Source organism: Lissotriton vulgaris, chromosome 9, assembly GCF_964263255.1.
Source record: "Lissotriton vulgaris chromosome 9, aLisVul1.2, whole genome shotgun sequence".
Taxonomy (NCBI): domain Eukaryota; kingdom Metazoa; phylum Chordata; class Amphibia; order Caudata; family Salamandridae; genus Lissotriton; species Lissotriton vulgaris.
In genome coordinates this window covers 857,994,745-858,013,141 of record NC_141697.1, presented here as the reverse complement: position 1 = coordinate 858,013,141, position 18,397 = coordinate 857,994,745, and the positions used below count along the sequence as shown (strand labels likewise).

Here is an 18,397-nt window from a genome sequence, read left to right as displayed (position 1 = left end):
CCCAGTCCCTCATAAACATAAACAACACAGAAGTGTCTACGCAGCACAGCACAAAATGAAGATGTATTTCACAATGAGTACAAGCATTACCTAGCTAATTAACTGTGGAAAATGCAACTGTACATAAGGAAGCAGACAAAACCTCCCCCATTCATAATCTATAGTGAGAAATGAAAGTGTGTGACTATGTCCAGGTAGAGACAGTACAAATGTTTTTCAGACAGAAGCCTTTGAAGGATGTGCAGAAGAAAGTGATTCTCATAGCCCTGAACATCGTTAAGTATAGATACTCCTGCTTTATGGTAAGTCAATCAAATTAGGGTTTAAATCCAATTACCTATTGCTGTAGGAGCAGAATGATTGCCTTTCTTATCTAGGCTCAAAGTCATTAAAAGAAAGCTGTCTTTCTAAAATGTGTTGTTCTTTCAAGGTAAATGGAAAAGAACCTATGAAGTTCGAAAGAGTGTAAAAGGATTCCTGATGCAAAGATGGCAGAAAGGTAGGTATCACAATGTCCCGTGATTGATGAAAAGAAGAAGAGATCTTGGGGGAGAAGGAGGGATCTGGTTACCAAACCTTTTTGTCACAAAACAAATTATTAAAAGGGTAATGACTCAACAGAGTTCCAATTTACTCTCACCTCTTCCCTCAAGTAATTGCTGCAAGGAAAAACACTTTTAAGGACAGAAGCTTTAAAGAAATGAAAAACAGAGATTTGAATGGGGGATCTTATACTTATGACCTGCAGAATATCCCATGAAGGGGCAGGGCTGCGCACTGCTGGTCTTCCCGAGTAAAAGAGCTCTTGAATAAGCAAGCAGCTAAAGGATCGAACTGCCCTTTATTGCCTCAATAAATGCCCGCTGGTGGATAAAGCCAGCCGCAATAGAAAACAAGGCATTAAGAATTCCACAATTATGCCCCTTCCTTAAAGTGATGGCACATTTTTTCTGTTAACATATCAACTGGAGAATTTCATCCAGTATCTCATATATATTTTTAGAGTACTGACCTTTCTAGAATTGCTAATTGAGGGGGCTATATCTGGAAAAATACTACAGGCTTCTAATTCTGACTTTCAAGCCCAGACTCCAGGATAGTTGTAAAAGGAATGCCACTGGGAGAGCTGGAAACCTCAGGGGAGAGGGATTTAAAGGGATAAACCCAGTAGGGGAAATCAAAGGCAGTACCACCAAGCTGGAACTACCAGTTAAATATCCACTCTCTCTTCTCCATGATCTTGTAAATACTCTCCTTATGAGAGGAAAGGGAGGAAAAGCATACAGGAGACTTCTGGGAGAAAAGAATTTCAACCCATCCACCTTTCACACATGTTAGCATGGAAAAAGGAATCAAAATCTGTGAAGCTGAGCACCCTGGCAAAAGGCAAAGAGATCCACCCATGGCTCCCTGAAACACCTCAATATTTCCTGGAAAATCTCTGATTGAGTGAAATAGACACAGAGGAGGGAAACACACAACTCAAAGGTTCTGCACGCCTATTCTCCCTTTCCAGAAGATAGACTGCTCTTAGGAAGAAAAGGTTACTTTTTGCCCAGACATCAATCTGGTCTGCTAACTGACCCAGAAGAGGAACTCTTTGTGAAATATATTTTAATCGCGGATCAGATCATTTTCCAAACCTATAATTTCTTTCTCAACTTTATGCACAATTTGCTGTGGCTTGCAGGGTCAAATGCTAACTTCAGATAAATGGAGGGTAAGTATATTGCAAACAACCAGAAAGTTTAGTCTATTGAAAAAATTCCTTTATAAGGTGTTCTACCACAATATTACAATTGTATTAATGCCTTGCACTTCTGTCGACTCCGTAGTACCCACTAGCAGCATAATGTCAAGGCAAGTTGAGGTTGAGTTGAGAACAGTAAATCTATTCTTCCCTTTAATGATATGTTGGTAGTTAATATTGTGGAGTAGATAAATATGCATGTTGATTAAATTAATCACTATATTGTGACATTCAACCATTTGTGAAAACCTGTTTGGAAAGAAGGCAAGGATTTCTCATTACACGTTCATTTCTGCGCCTTATTTAATATTCATTATCCTACCGTGCTTGAGTCCACACGTTCGCTCATAGAGTATATTATTAAGTGGTAAAGAATCAGTTCCTGGGAACTATCTATTCTTCTGCATAAATATGGTTTCTTGAATCTCCTACAGGCTAAATTAAATGATATCTACTGACCGTTCATTTACCAGACAAACTGCAAGTACATTATAATAGTGTTTACATTATTCTCATTATAACCCTGTGAAGTTGCGAGCCTTGTTAGGTTTTTGTGCAGGTGCCATGCTTCTATAATAATTAAATAATGGTCTTTCCTTTATGACAGTAGGTAGTTTTTGCTGAAGCATGTGATCATGTTTTACCATTAGTATTTCTCAATCAAACCATCTTAACGTCTTTTCTTTGCTGACTTTTCTGCGGCCGGCTGCTGCCAGCTTCTTTCTGGGACCCTCTCCCCCCAAATTGCGTCAATCAGTGACATCATTTTATCTTTCATCTTGCATATGATTAATAGAAAATCAGCAAATAACATGCATACACTCTATTTGATGATTGTTTTGTAAACCATTGCGGGGACTCTATCTCTATCAATATAAGTATTGTGTTTTGTATACACATATTAAATAAAAGATTGGCCCCTCAACCTGCAATGTAATTTGAAATAAAGAATTTTACTTGGAGGTTGAAAGCCTTGACTAATGTAATTGAATATTTTGGCCAATCAAATCAGAAGACCATCAATGGATCTAGCCCTCTCTCTTCTCAGCCAAGGCAACACTTGAAATGAACCATGTACAATAAGGTAGGTCTGAAAGCTAAGTCTCAATTCATCAAATTTAGCAATAAAATCTAAAAACATTTTTTTCAATTCAGTACAGATAATAGCTAATTTTCACAACGTACAGGAAAAGTGCCTACTTCACTGTGGTAACTTGATTCAGTAGCAATAATTCAATTAAAGCCACTAGTGAAGGTTAGGAGCTTATGTGGAAACCCCACATTTTGCTTTCCAGTTTGGTAGCAAAAACATAAGCGGTAAATATCCAAAAGGATTAATTTATCATTCTCACAGGTATCCTCAGCAAAATTGGTATGTAAACTGGTCTCTTGTTCAGGTAACCACTTAAGCAAGGCGGACGAAAAGAGATCATAAACTTCAAAAATCTCAAACACAATCTCTCCCACAGTAAAAATAGAATCCAGTTCAGGTTCTAACTTGAGATGTTGGTGGGCAGAGGGTGTATGGCTTAGTATTTTCAATTAAGATAACATATCCTCAGAAATTGCAACATTAAGATATATAACTCTCATTGCAGTCTACTCCCTCACCATTCAACTCTAGAAACGTACTTTAAGTGAGACCCCACAGTCACCCATTAGGCACCAGGAGAAGTGACTCATCAGCCTCTGTCATGTATTCCCACTGCATCTCAAAAAAGTTAACAGTCAAAGTATGCTCTTAAATATGTACACTAAATGAGGCATCAAGCCAACAAGCAATCAATTATTTTGTAATAATTTACAACTCTTACTTCAGCTTTGTGGTATGCTGAGTTTAGAAAGAAATGTAAACATGTTCACTATTCTTAAGTTTGTTAGACTCATTATAGCCCTTAAAACTGTCACCCTCTTCTGGGGTTCAACTAACTCCACCAAAACTTCAATCAAAACTGATGGTGATATACAGAAGCAAAAAAAAGCATCACAGATGATCAGAGTAATAGTATCCTCATGAAAAATGTGAAGGGCATTGGAGTAAGAATGAGACGATAAGATAAGTGGCTGGATCTTTGATCAAATCAGCAGTTCATGATTTGTAGCCTGCACAGCCATGGTTTCTACAATCGCATGTGAAAAAGAAGGAGGACGATTTGAAAAATGTATAAATAGCCTCAAGCGTATTTATCTAGGGCCAAACTGAGAACCAACAATAGCCCTTGTAAAATTGTTGTGATGCATAATTTGTCAGTCCTGCTTACAGATAGCTTTACGTTGTCAGTTGAAGAAGACCAACTGTGTACAATCAAAAAATTAGAAAGCATTTTGTGTTAGCCTGTTGCATATCATTGGTTGGCTTTCATGTCAACATCATGTGCTTGCTTATTATTCAATTAATGTTCAGCCTCTTATTATGTTCACTCCTCTACTAGAACATTGTTTCTTTAGCATACTTTTGATTTGTTAACTTGTATCATTCCATGGCTGTCATCAGGGAAGAAAATGTTCTTATATTAATAGCAATACAAGGCTGTATATGTGTTTTCTTGTTCTCACATCAGTGAACTACTTTGCCCGCAAGTACCTGTCTCTTCATGCTCTCCGTGTAATTCCACCCACTCCTCCATTGCTACCACTCCTTGTTGCTTTCTTGTTATTTTTTGAAGCGCCAGAGAAGTGCAATATGCCACGCTCTACTCTTTTTGTGGCATGATGTTCATCTTTTATTTTTAATTTGCTCTTTCAAGATGAGTTCCCACCACCTTCAAATGGTAGATAGCAAAGAGGGGGGGGGGGGGGAGACACTATAAATGGCCCATAATAAAGTGCCTTTCATTTCATTCAATGTAAAAGGGCTTCGCTGTCCCAGAAGAAGGAGATTGATAATGAGTTTCGTTGAGCAATCTCCGGCTAAAGTCATCCTCCTACAGGAAACCCATCTAAGTGCTATTGAAAGCAAAGAGATCTTCGGAAAAATAAGATGGATAGGAGCATTCAGCTGTTCTGTGCAGTCTGGAATAAATAAGGGTTTTGCAGTTTTGATCAAGGCTGAGGCCAGGGGGATTATAAAATCTACATCTACAGACCAGTCGGGGAGATGGGTTCTGATACAAGTCGATTTTAGTGGCTGTAAACACACTATTGTTTCATATTATGGCCCAAATATAGATGACCCTATCTGGCTACTCAAAGTCCAGTCCAACATAACAGTGGTTACCTCCCCCATGATTAGAGGGGGGGACTTCAATGTTCTCCTTGATCCCAGACAGGATCGCTCTAATTATAGTCATCATGTTACTACCCCACGTTCTAGACAAGCCTTGGTTAACATGATGCATGAGGTGGGCCTTATCGATCTTTGAAGAATGAAGGGGGGGGGGAAACCTTGTTTTACGTATTTCAGTAAAAAACACGGGCATGCCTCAAGACTAGATTATGTCTTGGTCGATAGGCTGGAGGCAGTTTCTGATATTAAAATACTCCCTACTATTCTCTCAGATCATGCCCCTATTTTGTTTACATCTTTGATTGGGAGTATAAGCCGAATACTATCCCCAGATGGACTTTAAAAAGGTCCGTACTCCATAATAAAGATATAGTTGATGCAGTTATCCACGCAACGAATAACTATTTTTTAGACAGTGTTGGTTCTGCTACTATGGAGTTTGTTTGGGACGCATATAAGGCCTACATCAGAGGACAGATCCATAGCCTCACTAGCTACAACAACAAGGAGGAGGCATTGAAATTTAAAAACCTGGAAGGTAAAATCTCTCTGTTGGAGAATAAAAGGCACACTGTGAATACTGATAGTCTGCCACAGGTCCTAGAAGAATTAGAACGCCTACGGCTGGAATATCGTCGGTTGTTAGATTCAAAAGTGAAAGCACAATGGGCCGTACATGCAATGGACAACTATGAATATGGAGAAAAGGCTGGGGCAATATTGGCCAGTAAAATCAGAGCGGACCGGGTTAGGAATAATATAAATAGTTTAATTATTGACGATCAAGGAACAATATCATGTCATCAGGAGGACATGTAAAAGCATTTACTCTTATTATTCTCTAAACTATACGATGAGGAAGAGCCCTCACCAGACTCAGGTAACACCTTACGGTGGTTGGAGAGCAAGGCTCTTCCCAGACTAACAGATCAAGGTCTAGAAATTCTTAACAGTCCATTTACTGAGAAAGAAATCGGCATATATATAAAAAATATAAAGAATAATAAAGCGGCTGGTCCCGATGCCCTACCCGGAGAATTCTATAAAGTATTACAGGATACTCTGGTGTCACGACTTGTGAATTGTTTAATTATATTTACAGGCCGGTGGGTAGGACACCTCCTTCTTGAAAGGAGTCCACAATTGTGTTAATATTAAAACCGGGAAAAGACCGCCTAAAGGCAGATTCTTTCAGGCCTATCTCCCTGCTAAACGCGGACTACAAGATCTTTACAAGCGTTTTGGCGGGGAGGTTGGCAAGGCTAATCCCACAGTTTATTAATTCCGATCAAAAGGGTTTTGTGCCTGGAAGATATATACACGATCTAACCCTTCAGCTGATTGGAAGTATAGACTTAGCGTAGACTCTGTCGGAACCCTTGGCAGTGGCTGCTTATGACGCTGCGAAGGCTTTCGATCGAGTCAACTGGAGCTTTATGTGGGATGTCCTGAGCACGATGGGCTTCGATGCAACCTTCATACAGACACTGAGGGGATGCTACGAGGGAGCATCCGCCGCAATATTACTAAATGGCATGTTGACATCACGCTTCAGCGTAAAAAGAGGAACAAGGCAGGGGTGTCCTATCTCGCCCCTCCTATTTGATCTCTACATCGAGCCTTTGGCACAAGCGTTGCAGCTGGATAATCAAGTTACACCCTTCACTGTTGGAAGTTTTAGCTGTAAGGTGGCATTATATGCCGATGATTTGCTAATCAGTGCAAGTACCGGCTGAGGTCTTTCCCAGAGTGGAAGAGATAATGAAAGACTTTGGTAAACACTCTGGGTACATGATAAATAATCAAAAAACTGAAATAATGTGCTGGGGGGTAGACAATTGGGAGGGAGCCCGAAGCAGTCAGTTTAGATACCTAGGTATAATAATAACACTAGACCTAAATACCATAGTATTGACTAACATAAAGAAGGTGGGCGAGGATAGTGACCACCTTTTGCTGAGATGGCAGAACCTCCAGCTTACAACCTATGGTCGTGTCAATCTGGTCAAAATGGTAATCTTACCGAAACTGACATACCTCTTTAATATGATACCATTATTTTTCCACATAAGGCCTTGGCCAGAATCCAGGGGAAAATAGGCAGCTTTATTTGGGCAAATAAAAATTCAAGGATATCATGGAAAAAGTTAAAAAGAAGATTGATGAAGGGAGGTCTTGCGCTCCCTGACATTCTATGGTATGCTTTCTCTTTTCAACTGAAAAACATTCGATGCCTCCTTACCAGCCCCGATGATTCCAACTGGGGGCGAATATTGAAAACTATGGAGGAACAAGAGGGCGGCGGGCCTGGTTTCCTTCATAAATTTGGCGCATTAAAATTTTACAAAAAGGTGCGTCTCAAGGTACTGGAACGTGCACTCTCAGTATGGACTAGAGTCAAGGGGAGATGGGGCATAAAGTACTATTCAGATTTTGCCCCAATTTGGGACTCCCCGGGTCTGTTGACATGCTTCGATGATAGTCTCTCTCTTCCTATCAGAAGAGCAGGTATAACAATATGGTCAGACATAGAAACATCAGAGGGAGTTCTCCCATGGGACGTCTTGAGATTGAAGATAGGTGACTCTTTCTCTAGATTCAAGTATATCCAGATCTGCTCCTGGTTTGCTAGAGACCCACCTAGGAAGGTAACGAATCCCAACACAGCCACCAACAATTTCGATGGCTGGATCTCTAGCACACTCGATCTGGTCCTCCCCATACAATCTAGTAACTCCATAAAAAGACCCAAAGCAGCCCCATGGTACACACCTGCCCTTAAGACCATGAAATTAGCCTGCCGGAAAATCGAGAGAGCCTGGAGACAGGACTACTCCCAACTCAGGAAAACTGAATATAGAGCTGCCATTAAGCTCTACAAACAGGAGATAAAGGTGGCACAAGCTTCTTTTTATGGTGGCAAAATTAATGCAGCCGCTAATGCCCCAAGGGACATTTTTAAAATTGTCAAATCCCTTATTTCACCCCCTGCTGAGTGTCCCTCTGCCGAGGGCGCCCAAAATCGTTGTAACGATTTGGCCGTTTTCTTTTCCCAAAAAATCGAGGCCATATACTCCTCCTTCAGGGACGCTAACAATGATACGGAACCCCTCGTATCTACAACCTCCGATTCCTCTGTCCTTTGTACGCTTGATACAATACCACTTTTGGACATTCCTGCCTTGGATAAACTCATCCCCAAAATCACCTCTGGTTCCCCCAACGATCCAGCACCCCCTCAGACCCTCACCAAGGTCATGGACATTATTCGCCCGGTCATATTGGACGTTCTCAACACATCCATCACCTCTAAATCCGTACCACCTTCATGGAAGTGCGCGATGGTGAGGGCTCTGTTGAAGAAGCCCAACCTTGACCAGAACAACTTGACGAACTACCGTCCTATCTCCTTACTCCCCTGGCTAAGCAAACTGCTAGAGAGGCACGTAAATAACACCTTGACGAACTATCTGGAGTCTAATAGTCTTCTGCAGGCCTCTCAGACAGGGTTCCGTCCTCTGCATGGGACTGAAACCGCTCTCTTAGCGGTGACGGAAGAGGCAAGAGCTGTGTTGGACCGGGGTGGAAAAGTCGCCATCATCCTTTTAGATCTCAGCGCCGCGTTCGACACGGTGAACCATGTCACGCTATTACAACGACTGCCGGACATGGGCGTGTCGGGCGCGGCCCTGGAATGGCTGACATCCTTCCTGGCTGACCGTTTCTTCCAGGTCTTTGAGGGCGAGGCGGTGTCTCCTAAACACCCACTCAGGTGTGGGGTCCCTCAGGGCTCCTCCCTGAGTCCTACCCTGTTTAATGCCTACATGGAACCCCTAGACAGGATAGTCCATCCCTTTGGTGTGCGTATCGTCACCTACGTGGACGATACCCAACTGGTGGTCTCTCTGGACCACTCTGAGGGATCGTCCCACACCTTAGGCCCCTGTCTGGAGGCTGTTGCCAGATGGATGCAATCTTCCTGCCTAAAACTTAACGGGGAGAAGACAGACGTCATCCTATTGGGCAATCCTTCTCCCTCTGTTCTTGCATCCATCTGGCCACCATGTTTGGGCCTGCCCCCTGTCCCCAAGTCCCAAATAAAAAGCCTCGGGATCTGGTTCGATAAAGCTTTGGACTTTTCAGTCCAAGCCACAAAGACCGCCGCCACCAGCTTTGGGCTTATGAGGATGTTGCGGAAGGTGCTCCCTCTGCTCCCATTCCAGGCAAGGAGGATCCTGGTCCAGGCCCTTATACTCTCCCGCCTGGACTATGGGAATGCCTTCTACATGGGAGCTCCGACCTTTGCCACCCAGAAGCTCCAAGTCACACAAAATAGTGCGGCCCACCTACTCTATAACCTCCCTCGCTGGCAGTCAGCGAGGAATGCCCTAAGGGAGCTTCACTGGCTCCCTATAGTGGCAAGAGTACAATTTAAGGCTATGTGTATCCTACACAAAGCCTTTCATCGCACAGGTCCCGCCATTCTGCATCCCTTGGCTACTCCCTACGTCCCGTCCCGTTCCCTCCGCTCCTGCACCCTCCGGCTGGCCACTTCCGCCAGAGTCAGGAAAGCTCGATGGGGAGGCCGCTCTTTCTCCCATACTGCAGCCAAACTCTGGAACACCCTCCCTCTATCCCTTCGAGGCAACAGTAACCACCTGTCCTTCAGCCTTGAAAACACACTTGTACACCAAATTCTGCTGACCTGCCCTGAGCCCGCGTTAAGCAAATTCAGTCACAAGCGCTACGAGGCCTCCGGGTAGTTTAGCGCTATACAAGTGCAATTTTCATTCATTCATTAACGCTGAGAGAGAGAACATAGGTGGGAATTGGGATATCGAGTCTGCACTTCAATCCCCAAGCCCAATGAAGAAGGAAGTGGGACTCTGGTACAGAAAAATGCTGGAGGAGGAGGAATCTATGGCCCCCCCAATGTATCAAATCTGGAATTCCTCTAGGCTGGAGGAGGCATCAGTTGCTCTTTATGATAGATCTCTTTATATCTTGTATAAATATGTTAGATCAGCTTCCCTGAAGAAGAACCACTATTTCACCATTAACAGGCTTTACTACACGCCAAAAAAGATTGCAAAGTTTGTGACTCCCCCTCCATCGTGTTCAAGATGCGGGTTAGTGGAAGCAGATGACATACATGTCTTTTATGATTGTCCTTCTCTGGGTCCCTTCTGGTCTATGTTTGAGAAGGCCCTGGAAGGCATTTTTAAGGTTCAAGGGACCTTGACTATAAATTTAGTTAGAGTTGTTTTTGAGATCGCCACTGAGCTTTTTAGTTTACTAAGGGGGGTACAAGTGGCTTTATTTTTTAGCCTTATCATAATAGCGCACAGGGAATTATGCAAACTATGGAAAGATGCTAGCCCTCCCCTATATGAAAGCTGGTTATGGGCGGCTTTGAGTACTGCACGGTTAGAACTCGGTTTGGCAATAAATGTAAATAGCACGGTGTGGGATCCCTTGTTAGATTGGGGAAGACAAATGAGGCTGGTCTAAGGCCTTGCCGTCCATGATTACACCAGGCCTCGGAATAAAGTTGCAGGGCGGGCATGCCCAGGCCATTGCAAGGACGTCAACCCCGGGCGCTCACGACGATGGAACGGGTTGAGAAAGTTTATTTGCACAGCCTTTGGTGGAATGAGGACAAAAAAAATAGCAATACAAGGCTGTATATGTGTTTTCTTGTTCTCACATCAGTGAACTACTTTGCCCGCAAGTACCTGTCTCTTCGTGCTCTCCATGTAATTCCACCCACTCCTCCATTGCTACCACTCCCTGTTGCATTCTTGTTATTTTTTGAAGAGCCAGAGAAGTGCAATATGCCACGCTCTGCTCTGTTTGTGGCATGATGTTCACCTTTTATTTTTAGTTTGCTCTTTCAAGATGTGTTCCCACCACCTTCGAATGGTAGATTTAAAAACAATCATCATCTTGATGTACACATGTTTGCAGATACAAATGTGCAAATATTTCACAACCTGAGCCCAACTTTTTGTTTTGTTTCAGGTGTTCAGCATCTGTAACAAGTATTTATTTTTACTTTTTGCCAATACTGTTCAGCATTGACAATTGGTGGCAAAGCCAAAACGTCAGCTAATGCCATTCAAAGATGAGACTTGTTGTTTCCTCCCAACCTCTCTCTCACATTCTCTCTCTCTCTCTCTCTCCCTCTCTCTCTCTCTCTCTCTCTCTCTCTCTCTCTCTCTCTCTTTCTCCACGCTTCTCTCTCCACTCCTCTCTCCTTACATACTTCTGAGCCTGTTGAAATAAACTCTGGTGAGCTGGAATGAGTGACAGAGATGGCTACAGGCCATAGATAGGGACACCAATTGCGCCAGCTCTCCACAAAATGCCCAATAAAGTAAATGGTCTGTCCTGCCTCCAAGTGATGACCCTCGTTAAAGCAAAACATTAAATGAGTGATCTAGATATTCTTTAATGCAGAGAGGCTAGAGGGCACTCCATTACGTCCAGTAATCATACCAAAGCTGATAAGATTCCCCACAGTTTCTAAGAGTTCTGACCTGAGCATTCAGAGGGGAACATAATGGAAGTAGATAACATGGATTCCTAATTGTCTAATATTACTTAAACATAATCGCTAAACATACTAGCCTCTTCCTAAACACCCTGAAAAGATTAGAACCATTCAGACCTGAAGACCATCTGAAACCTGCTGTTCATGTTCTTGTTATCTTGTGTCTGAAGTTTTGTAACTGCATTTCAGCAGGGCTTCTTATATCGTCCCTGGCCTCACTAAACCCCATACCCACTGTCAGCTAGGCTAGTGACCTGAAAATTTGATCATATTTCACCTATCCTAAGTGGATGACTCTAAGAGGCATATCAGCAACACAATTATTGCCACTTTAGCCGCCGTTTTCGTCCGGAAAGCGGCGATAATTGGATCGCCCTATTAGCAAGGTCACGCTATCGCGTGAACCCTTGCCTCAGCGCCCTTTCGCTTAACGCCCGACTTTGCATCTCTAATGAGATGCAAAGTGGGCGTTCCTCCCCAGAATAACGGGAGAAATGTCACTAAGCGACATTTCTCCTATTATCAAGCCTCATGCTAACCCGCAGAGCGATAAGAAAAGTAGCGCTAACCTCCGTTATCACTACTTTCCTTACCCCTGCTTTTCATCTGATTTAGCCATGATATCCAATGGAAGGAGGATATCATGGCTAAGTATGCCCTTTCCTATCACCCGTGTAGCGCCAAGCGTTGTGGGATTATCGCTGATTCCAGCGATAATTGCACATTTGGCAGCTAACTCGGTTGTTTTTATCACTCTGGAGATAAGCGTCGCTGATAGCGCGCTATCTCTGCGATAAAAACAAACTATAGCCCGTGATAATTATCCTAGAGCTAAGTGCGCTTAGCTATAATTATAGTAGGTTGTTGGTGATATGCCCCTGACTGCCTCTAGAAGCTACAATCATTTTCCAACTCTTTTGCAAAATATTCAAAGTTTTGCCTATCAGCAATCCCTTGTACCTGCCCATTCTATTTCTAATCTCGGGAGACTAAAGAAGTGTGTACAGCTGAAACAATCTCAGATTAGAGACTCTGAAATTCACAACCAGCTTTGTGCAGAACAGATCTTTCTCTGGTGCTGCATTTTCTGCTTGGATCTGTCCATAAATATCATAATTCAATCTATTTTTCACACATTCATGAAAAAGCTACAACTTCATTTTATTTTTACCACTTCCTCACGAAATTTAATGGACCAACCTACTCCAGAGTGTATTGTCAATAAACCCCTACCTGGTAGGCACTACTCTATAGATAGATCACACCCTGTGTTCATAATTTAGAATTTTGTTTAACCCCCTTCTTACTCCTCTCCCCAAACTCCATTTGTGTTTGGTTTTCATTGAACAATTCTACTGGATATTGACGGCTCTATGTCTAAGGTATTGCTCTGGTTTAATATAAATCACTGAAAAGCTCGTGGATGCTGTTGCACTATACAACAAAAATAAAAGAAATACATGACTAAAGGAGACATTCAAAAGACAAAAACGACTTCCAATCAGGCTAAGAGAATACCTGAGGTTCCACTTCTAGAATTTATATTTCAGACACTCCACACTCTATAGATGGGTGTATCCTCCTGGCTCATACCTTTTTAGGTGTTTAGCTTTTTTTTCCCTGGCCAAAACATTAATTTAAGTGGAAAAGATTTTTTTAAATCCATACTAAAGATCCTTAGAAATGAAAGTATTATTTTAAAAATTTAGAGTATTTCTCTTTTACAAACGCTCGGAAGCCTTTGTACAAAATCAGCCAAAATAACTTTTAGGTTTCTAGATAAAATGTCCATTACTTATTGTGTGCTGCCCTCATCTAAGCATCCTTTGGTCCAACTTGTAGACCTCTACATTTTAGGCCTAACTCACAAAGTAAATCTACCTGTGGAAATGTCCACACACATAGCTTTATGCCTATGTGTAAATCTGCACATAAATATAATTCACCCACTCTGCGTGGAGAGTCCTTCCCAGTAGTAGGAGTACATCATCACCTTTGTACACAAGGCGTTCGGGAAACATAACTGATAATGCTACCATATATTTATTACAATGAACTTTACAGGAATAAATCCACCAAACTTGAGGGCATATTTATGAGAGGCTTGTGTTGCATTTGCACCATGCAACATGGTACATGCTTGATGCCAATCTCTAAGTCATATTTTCGAAGCTAAGCAAAGCCACTTTGCGTGGCTTGAAAAATCTGGAGTCACAGAATGCAGCGCAAATCACTGCATTTCATTACTCTGCCCTAGGAAGGCGTCCCATGGGCGTTGTTTGGGTGGTACTCACAACTCCCATGGATTTTTATGCATTCTAGTATTTACAAGCATCACAAATGCCCCATAATTGAGCACCATACACTGGGGGCAGCACAGTATGGTGATGAACTATGGGGCATTTGTGATGCTAGGTCCCTTGAAGTAGCAGAAAATAACTTTTGCTGGGCTGAACAAACTTTCAGCCATTATCCCCTTTATCCTTTTTGACTAGATCATGGACTAAAGAGAGTCAATGATGGAGTGGGGCTGAAACCTCTAATGTATTGGCAAAGACTATGGCAAGCATCTGAACTTATATTTCTCCGAAGTGCTTTGGAAGAAGTCATAGGGCAGTTAGGAACCAGTAAGATTTCCTGCTTTAGGGTGGTCAGGGATTGGTTGAGACAGATTAGTTTTGCAGGCACGGGCCGTGCCGGGCGTTACACTGGGGCGGTGACGTCAGGCAGGGGAGGGTCAGGGTGGGGGGATGTAAAATACGGGATAAGGACCTTTAGAGGTAAGTATCGGAAAAAAAAACCGAATTTCGTTGCCCACTCTGCATCGCCAAATGTGATGCAGAGTGGGCAACGAAATTCGTTTTTTTTTTTTTCAATACTTACCTCTAATGGTCCTTATCTCGTATTTTACATCCCCCTACCCTGACCCTCCCCTGCCTGACGTCACTGCCCCAGTGTAACACCCGGCACGGCCCGTGCCTGTAGTTTTGGCAATCTCTGGTCAACACCAACTGATGTTGCATTGGTCTCCAAACAGGCACTGAAATGAGCCTATTGGCAATATGTGGACCAAAGGATTGTGGGTAACTCTGTGGTGGGATCCCTCACTGCCTTCTTCTTGGAGTTCAAATTTGATTACTGCTTGGAATAATTTTTGGATGAGGTGGTCCCACCCTATGCCAGAACCCTGCTCTTAAAGTTTTCTGTAGGTAACCTCCCAATTTGAGTTTTTACCACCGAGTCTGACAAAACCAAGTCTGACAAAACATGCCATTTCTTCCCTGGGGTGATCGTAGTGGTTGAATATGCAATTCTACTTCGTCCAGCATGTCACGGTCCAAGGAACATGTGGATTTTGCCTCTTTTTCGTAATTTGTGTCTGAGAAATTTTACAGTACCTCCCTTGGAAAACAAAGAAGTACTACATGCCTGTCCATTGTCTTTGCAGTCTCAAGGTATTTGATGTCTATATAGAGGTTAAGACAGAAAAAGGTGTCCTCCTAACGCTGCTGTGTACTTAACATTTTAACATATTTTATCCTAGTTTTACCATTTAGTTGGATCTTATTTATCTCTTTCGTATGCTCTGTATTTTTATTTGCTTTTCTATATTTTGGGAAACTCTCCGCCCCACACCGACTCGGAATCAAGACTGCCCAACTCATGATTGAAGCTTGTGTTCCACCCAACAACAAGCAGTAACACAGGCTCCTAATGGGAAATGAGGTGTGTGTGGAAAACCCTACACTCTATCACAGGCACCCCACAGTACCTGCCACACAGTGCAGATTTTTACGGGGGTCCCTTATGTACCCCTCTGTCCCCAAACAGAGGCCCCAGGAAGAAGGGGACCCTGCCAGGGGCACCCACAGTCACTTTCTTTGACAGCCTTATGTGTTGGGCAGGCTGACGCGTCCGACATCATAATCTGTCCTTTTGTATTTATGTATTTATGTATTTATCGTTCTCCTTTATGGCCATTTAGGCCAAATAAATATATTGACTGACTGACAAATGTACAAGAACTTGTAAACCTGGGAATGAGCCACAATCTTACACCTTCCCAGGGGAATCGTAACAAGGGGAAGTATCTCTATTTCTCCTAATTTCTTCCTCTTTTCAGGTGCTCACATTGAAAGAGGAATATGCCTACCACAACTGGTTTTGTGCAGGAAGGTGCCCCTACCTGCACTAAAACAACCCTGCATGTACCACAGGAACCCTTGCACTGTGGTGCAAGGGTGCCTGCATTGGTTCTGGGCTGCCAAAAGAGCACCAACCATGGCAAAGGACAGGAAAGCACCGTATTGCCTTACATAAAGCACATTCCTGACCTTTCTTTGTCACACAAGTAGCACAGCAAGGTGATTTGCTGATCTGTACTGCGTCATTTTCTCATAAATAAGCCTCATCGTTCATAATATACATACTGTAATAATGTAAGTGGAGATCTATTTAATTGCTATTTAGAACTGCATAATGAATGATATACGGATAGAGGAATCAATTGAAGAAAATCACATAAACCTGACACTAAATATGAGAGGAAGTATATATTGATCATATCCTGAGCTCAGTCCTCTTCCCCAAGTATTGCAAAACATCCTAGAGCCGGATTACAGCTGCAGGAGCATGGTGTATTCAATCCCACAAAAGAGGAACAGGAACTTCAAGCCGGGACAGAAATTAGGGCCAACTATGTAGTTGTCCCCTAGGGTCAGTTACACAGTCTGCCCCCACACAGTCGTAATGGAGCAGGGAAATGGCCATGTTTTAGGTCAGAGACAAGTGAATGGTTGGGGGTGGAGTTGTAGAACTCCCTTTGACACATCTGGCCCTGGTTGATTTGCTAATGTAGATATAGTTCCCATACGCAAAATCATAAATTGGAGTTTTATATGTACTGGATAGGGGATTACAGGATAGGTAACCGGTATCAGGGTATTTTTTTGTATTTGAGTACCATCCGTGCATTGTGAGCAGGAGCTAACATGTATTTTGCCTTCTTGACAAGATAGTAATTTTATTGCCCTGCTTGTCGCCTTTTTAAAGGCATCGTATGATGCTCCTACAGCCCACAGCGTTTAAGCACAGTTTTGAGATGGAGACATTCAAATACTTGAAATATTCGTATTGGTGATCCCCTTAAAGAGCGACCACATTGCACTAGTAAATGGGGAGTGTTGATCTCAACTGATCATGTACCAGCTTTTTATTGCTATAGTTCTTCTAGCTTGATCTTGCTTGGTGATCCCAAATTCAAGATGAGCCTAGTGGAAGGATAAAAACTCACCTAAAAAAATGTGTTTATCAGCACTTTACCCAGTATTGCAGCATCCTGCTTTGTCAAGGCCACACTTCCATGTGCGATGGTTGTCAGTAACATAACGGGGTTAACAGATAAAAGAGGTTAGAAAGAAGGACCAGCCACGTTTTTTGCTTGAGTTGTAAAGGCATAGTGAGTGCATTCACTTTCTTTGTTATGTGTTGTTTTGGTGACTAAAATTGTCCTCTGGAATCTAGGTACAGCCCCAAATATTTATAGTTGATTACTGACTCTAGTCAACTATGATTTAATAGAATCAAGGCAGCCTGTCCCTGCTGTTTGCATATGGACATAGCTTTTATTGTTTTCTCATTCACCTCGATGGGGTTGGTTCTAGACTCACTCAATCAAAAACCAAAAAAACTGGATGTAGTTCTACAATATTGGAGGGGGAGAACGACAGTTACCCTTTAAACCACCTCCCCACCGTGGGGCAGAGCAACTGCCTATTTTCCCCATGTAGTACTGCCCTGCTCTCTTCCAAGAACCTTTGCTTGGGGCTAGTGGGTAGATCCTGTGATGATCCCGTAGCAGGGATGCACTAAATGTAAATACCATCTCAAAGAGGACATAATATAATTTCTAGTTGTACCTCTCCTGTCTTGATCAGTGCTTGGGGGCTGGGATACACCTTGAAAACACCATTGAAAGTGAAAAGAGATAGAGCCTAATGGCACCAGGCGCCATCATTATCACTTTGTGTGACGTCAGCGCAATGCACTCACTGATCTTCAAAGACTGAAAACAAATAGAGAAGCAAAATCTTGCCTCACTGATTTAGAATATTGAAAAAATTGAAAATCATCTTATTTTCAACCATTGATGCAAGGATGTGAAAGTCTCGTCCCACACTCCAAGGGGGTACAGTACAGTTATGTTTACAAAGCAAAACCTAAACACTACTAATACTCACTAGGTGTGGTTAGGTAAACTAACCATATTACACTTTTTATGATCTCGAATTATTATACATGAGATGTTGGATGACATCATTAAAAATTTCACTGTTGGCATCTCAGACAACATTATTGATTACATTACTGATATTACTCACAATATACTTGATACTGCAGTCGGTAAACCCTGCAAGCACTGTCAAAATGTATGGAAAACTATACAAATGTAAAGAAGGGGCACTTTTAAGCAAGCATTCGATATCACTTGGTAAGTAGTTTGTAATTTTGACATGCTTTCCATCCTGGCGTCATGAAAAAATATTTTGCCCTCGAAGAAAAAAAAATTGTGTTTGCACAGGGAATTCTTTACCTCGTTGTGCGCAGCTCTACACAATGGAATACTCTTCACAGTGGAAATAGGATCCGACTGGGATTGTCAAATTCCCTTGAGGATGAGTCTCTTTCATGGATAATGAAATCTCAAATCCCTGTGTCTGAAGACCACTGCTACATTTTATACCATTAATATCCAACATCAATATCTACGAAAACTAAATTTTAATAGTGGAAGAATGCACATGAAAGGTGTTGTTTCACTCCCAATGTGATACCTTCACCTTTTCTCATTAAAATGAATCAGTGATAT

The 18,397-nt window shown here is 42.3% G+C and overlaps 1 protein-coding gene across 2 annotated transcripts in view; it reads right to left on the bottom strand.

Annotated features, from left to right (window-relative positions):
- The window catches only part of LOC147692371 (cytochrome P450 2G1-like), a 615,414-nt gene that overhangs the window by 307,522 nt on the left and 289,495 nt on the right, over positions 1-18,397 (bottom strand). The window lies entirely within an intron of this gene.